At 39.1% G+C, this 5,995-nt stretch overlaps 1 pseudogene across 1 annotated transcript; it reads left to right on the top strand.

The window, feature by feature from the left end:
* The first annotated feature begins 3,637 nt into the window (after positions 1-3,637).
* Positions 3,638-4,348, top strand: LOC102253303 (annotated as a pseudogene). The gene has a single exon (XR_001363439.1). The product of XR_001363439.1 is annotated as an elongation factor 1-alpha 1 pseudogene (transcript).
* Positions 4,349-5,995: the final 1,647 nt, after the last annotated feature.

Below are 5,995 nucleotides of genomic sequence, written 5' to 3'. Positions count from 1 at the left end.
TTCTATTATAGAGAAAGGGCAAATAGCAATATTAAAATATTTCCTCTAATTAATCCCCTTTTAATGTGCATGAATTTCATGCACCGGGCCACTAATTATATTATAAACCTAAATTGCTCTAAAAATAGTCATGTATATGACTATTACTATTAGATGGCGAAAAAGTTCCTACTCTTGGCATTTTTTCTGTCAAGAATCTTTCCTGAAATAGTGGCAGTCAAGGGTAGAAGGAAGAGTTTCTCAGAATATTGAAGTCATATTAAGTCATTCTACTTTTAATCACCAAAAGTGTTCCCTGAGTAATATGAAAAAGTAAAAGAAAAGCCACTTTTAAAGGAAGTGTTTTTCTTTATATTCTTGCATGTCAAGGTTGATGGTGCTGGGGAGCCGCCAATACCAATACACTTGACATTATTACCAGTAGGGGACTTTTCATCCCCACCCCAAAACCAAACCTGTAAACAAGGATAATGAAGACATTTTGTGACTCCATCACTCCTCTTTCGTAAGTTGCAATGCTGATAACCTCCAACACTCTACTCTTAAATAACAAAAGTAAAATGTTGGCTCGGTTCTCTGATCTTCTTTAAAAAGTCCATGTATCACCATTTGGCATCTTCAGTTTTGACTCATTCAGGATATTGTGCTCTTTTCATGAGTACACAATGAGCTAAGTTTTCTCAAGGGTGGAGCTATGTACTTAGGGAGAAAAGTTTATAAGATTTCCTTCTCAACTCTAATAAATTAAAATTATCTTTCTTAAAAAACACACACACAATTTCCCTATTTCCTAGGGGTGTAGTACAACTGGTATATCAGAGAACATCAAGAACATAATATCAAATTGAATGTAAACACGTAGTAGTGCTTTGCAAGTTTGAGCAGCAAGAAAGTACCTCTGGTACCTGTGCTATTATTAAGATTGGAGTTTGGGGTGATTGTCTTACATCTCAGTTCAAAAAAGGTTAATGGGATTTCAAATCATGCATCAGATAGGGCAGGCAGGCAGGACCAGCATTCTTTATGTGATGAGTATGAGTTCCTTGGCTTGTTTTGCAATTCCTTTACTAAGTATATGACTTTTTACATAAGTCAATACTCCCTCTTTTTTATTTCTTCTATTTATTTGATGTTTTCCATTGCTCCCTTTCACAAGAGTCAAGAAAGTATCAAATAGCCTGGCCAGTGTGACTCAGTACTAGAGCATTAACCTATGAACCAGGAGGTCACAGTTCGATTCCTGGTCAGGGCAAATGCCCAGATTGCAGGTCTGATCCCCAGTAGGGGGCATGGAGGAGGTAGCAAATCAATGAATCTCTCTCATCATTGATGTTTCTATCTCTCTCTCCTTCTCTTTTCCTCCCTGAAATAAATAAAAATATTTTTTTAAAAAGAAAGCATCAAGTAAAACAGGATCTTTACCTATTTTTTACTATTTCTTCAGGAAAAAATTTATATAGGTATTTCCTGCTTTTAAATACAAGCTATCCCTGGGGACTAAGTGTCTCATTATGGGGCAAAACACTAACTTCACATATTCCTGTACCTTTATTCCCAGCACACAGTAGGTGCTATATAAATATTAACTGGCTGTTGAATGAATGTGTTTAAATGTACATATTAAGCATAATAAGTAAAAAAGCATCAAATGAGTAAGTCATAAAGCAAAGAATAAGTCTTTAAATTAAGCAGCATGAAAATTTAATCAAAAAGTGATCAATATTTAACCAGAACCTACTACATGCCAGACACTTTTTGGGCACTAGGAATGCAGCGAACAAGACAAAGTGCCTTCCCTCATGAGACTCTCATTTAAGCTAGAGAAACAGATAAATAAATAAACAAGTATAAGGCAAAATTATGAGCTCTACTTGTGATGCATGTAGATATTCACCCAAAATCAAACATGAGAGTTGGTTGACTTCCAGGTCAGCTAACCCTGATCCTTTCAACTCCTTATTTTAAAACCCCCAAATTTAAACTTTCACAGTGCAGCATTTTTAATGGAATAGACCCATGCCTTCAAATCTATATTGAAAGCCGCATTTTATTAAGGCCTTTTCCAAGTGTAGACCATAGCCCAGAAGCAAGCATCAAAAGCTTAAACCAGTTTCCCAAGGTGTGCTCTGCAGATCTAAAACTGGAAGTCATTCATTTATTCAACAAAATATTTATTGCATTCCACATACTCATGGAAATACTAACAGTGGGGATACAGCAGTGAATAAGTCAAATTCCCTCTCTTCTCATGGAACTTATATCCTGGTGGGGGGTAGGGGTAGATAGTAAAGAAAAATTTACACACAGACACACATACTCACACACCCACACACACACACACACATGTATACACACATTGTCATATTGATAAGTGCTATGAAAAAACACAAGGCAACTATATATTTTTTCAATTATTCTTTTTTTAAAATTCTTTATTGTTTAAAGTATTACATAAGTCTCCTTTTTTCCCTATTGACCTCTCCGCAGCCACTCCCACCCCCCAGCACATATCCTCACAGCACATGCTCTCACCCCCTCCCTCTGTGAAGGCAACTATATTTTAAATAAGATGGTCAGGAAATGCCTCTCTAATAAGTGGTTAATTGAGCAGAGAGACCTGAATGAAGTGAGGGAATGAGTCATGGGGGTGTCTGGGGAAGAGCATTTCAGGAAGATTACAGCAAGTAAAAGGCCTTGAGGCAGGAGGTCAGTGTGATGGGAACACAGTGACTGAAATTGTAACTGGTGGGAGATGAGATCATAGAGGCAATGAAGGTCTAGATCAAATAGGGTCTGATATACTACTGTAAGGATTTTGGCCTTTACTGTGACTGGGTTGGGGAGCCATTGGAAGATTTTGAGCAGAGGGATCACATGACTTGGGTATTTAAAAACTGTGGTATGGAAAGTAGACAATGGGAGCAAGGTGGGAACAGGGAGATGAGTTAAGTGGTGATATCAACAACCCAGGAGGAAGATGGTGGCAGTTTGGACTACAATGGTTGAAGTGGAACTGGTGAGAAGTGGTCAGATTTGAGCCAATAGGATTTGTTTATTTTTGTATGTGATGTGTTAGAAAAAGAGAAACTTCCAAGATTTGGGAACCAGGAAACTAGAAAGTGAAGTTACCATTTACAAAAATGGGGAAGATGAGAAGTAGCCTTGGAGAGGCAGATGTCAAGGGTCTGTTTCTCAACATGTCAAGTTTAAGATGTCTGTTATACAGCCAAGAGGAGTTATTCATTAGACAGAACATGCCAGGCCAGAAATGAGGGCTGGTATATAGGGGGGAGAGTTCTATGGACAAAGGATTTTGAAATGCTGGGTAAAGCAGAGCAGGCTCTTTTACTCTAGGACTCCTTAAAGTTTTAACCAAAATGTACTTTGTGGGGCCCAGACCTGCGAGAGGACAAAGGTGTCGTGAAAACCACCGCTAACTCAAACGCAAGATGGGAAAGGAAAAGACTCACATCAACATCATGGAGACTGGTGTTCTCAAGCCCGACATGGTGGTCACCTTTGCTCCAGTCAATGTTGCAACTGAAGTAAAGTCTGTTAAAATGCACCATGAAGCTTTGAGTGAAGCTCTTCCCCAAAATGTACTTTGTGGGGCCCAGACCTGCGAGAGGACAAAGGTGTCGTGAAAACCACCGCTAACTCAAACGCAAGATGGGAAAGGAAAAGACTCACATCAACATCATCATCATTGGACACGTAGATTCCGGCAAGTCCACCACTACTGGCCATCTGATCTACAAACGTGGGGGCATCGACAAGAGAATCATCGAGAAATTTGAGAAGAAGGCTGCTGAGATGGGGAGGGGCTCCTTCAAGTGTGCCTGGGTCTTGAATAAACTGAAAGCTGAACGGGAGCGAGGTATCACCATTGATATCTCCTGTGGAAATTCGAGACCAGCAAGTATTATGTGACCTTCATTGATGCCACAGGGCACAGAGACTTCATCAAAAAAATGATTGCAGTTTCTGGGAAAAAGCTGGAAGATGGCCCTAAGTTTTTGAAATCTGGTGATGCTGCCATCGTTGATATGATTCCTGGCAAGGCCATGTGTGTTGAGAGCTTCTCTGACTACCTTCCTCTGGGCCGTTTTGCTGTTCGTGACATGAGACAGACAGTTGCTGTGGGTGTCATCAAAGCAGTGGACAAGAAGGCAGCTGGAGCTGGCAAAGTCACCAAGTCTGCCCAGAAAGCTCAGAAGGCTAAATGAATATTATTTCCAACACCTGCCACCCCAGTCTTAATCAGTGGTGGAAGAACGGTCTCAGAACTGTTTGTCTCAATTGGCCATTTAAGTTTAATAGTAAAAGACTGGTTAATGATTACAATGCATCATAAAACCTTCAGAAGGAAAGGAGAATGTTTTGTGGACCATTTGGTTCTTGTGTGTGTGTGGCAGTTTTTAAGTTATTAGTTTTTTAAAATCAGTACTTTTTCTTTCATTGACTGGCTTATTTGACCTCACTCATTTATGGATAATGAAGACCATTATAAACTAATGAACAAAAATAGATACAGAGGCAGAGTGGATTGTCACACAGCTCACATTGCTTGCAAATTTGCTGAGCTGAAGGAGAAGATTGATCGTCTTTCTGGGAAAAAGCTGGAAGATGGCCCCAAATTTTTGAAATCTGGTGATGCTACCATCATTGATATGATTCCTGGCAAGCCAATGTGTGTTGAGAGCTTCTCTGACTACCCTCTTCTGGGCTGTTTCGCTGCTGGTGACATGAGACAGACAGCTGTTGTGGGTGTCATCAAAGCAGTGGACAAGAAGGCAGCTGGAGCTGGCAAAGTCACCAAGTCTGCCCAGAAAGCTCAGAAGGCTAAATGAATATTATTTCCAACACCTGCCACCCCAGTCTTAATCAGTGGTGGAAGAACGGTCTGAGAACTGTTTGTCTCAATTGGCCATTTAAGTTTAATAGTAAAAGACTGGTTAATGATTACAATGCATGGTAAAACCTTCAGAAGGAAAGGAGAAAGTTTTGTGGACCATTTGGTTCTTTTGTGTGTGTGGAAGTTTTTAAGTTATTAGTTTTTAAAATCAGTACTTTTTAGTGGAAACAACATGACCAAAAATCTGTCACAGAATTTGAAACCCATTAAAATAACAAAATTTAATGAGAAAAAAAATGTACTTTGTGAACATCCAAGAGAAGGATTTAAGTTTTATAAAACTTATTTAGCTTATTTATTAAGTTTCATCATACGTATTTTAGGGAGCTTTAAGTCACATTACTATTCCATAGAATATCCTTTGGAGAATACTGTTGAAGACAGTGAATACTAATATTTTAATATCTCTACCTTGAAGCAAGATATTACACAAAGCAATATAATTTTGGAATTATATCTTTTAATTAGTACCTGATTACTTCTGTGCTTCTTTGCATTTACCCTTGTAAATTAATAGAACCCCTTTCCAGCTTGGAAAAAGAAAGATTATTTTGAGTTTGATTGTATAAATTAAACTCTAAGATCTTGATCAGTTCACTCCTTTTGTGAAATAATGAACTCAAGTTTCTAAACCTACAGGACAAAGGGCTCAACCTTACAAAGTGCAGGCTGAAAGAGTTCAATTTGCCTTTAACCATTATTTTTTCTTCAAAACAATGGGTCTTGTAGATTCAGACCACCACCTCTCATATCCATCGTGATCAGTTTTAGCCTCTTGTCCTATCACCGTCACAGTACTCTTCCCTGACGATCTCATGTTTTCCCATGACTTAAACCACATACACACCAATTACCTCCAAATTCACATCTCCTGCTCCCAGCTCTCCCTGATTTCTAGAACAGTATTTCCAACTGCTGTCAGCATCTCTGCTGTGATATCCTAAAAGCATCTCCAACTCAGTGTTTCCCAAACTGAGTGAGAGCAACCGCTCCCTCAGAACCTGTTCCTCCTCCTGAAATGCTTACTTTGATTTGAAACCACTGAGTTCCTGCTGCCTTACTGAGAAGCCTAAAGTCACC

This window comes from Myotis brandtii, unplaced genomic scaffold, assembly GCF_000412655.1.
Source record: "Myotis brandtii unplaced genomic scaffold, ASM41265v1 scaffold398, whole genome shotgun sequence".
Lineage (NCBI taxonomy): Eukaryota > Metazoa > Chordata > Mammalia > Chiroptera > Vespertilionidae > Myotis > Myotis brandtii.
The sequence above is the reverse complement of the archived record's forward strand: the minus strand, read 5'-3'. Positions and strand labels throughout refer to the sequence as shown.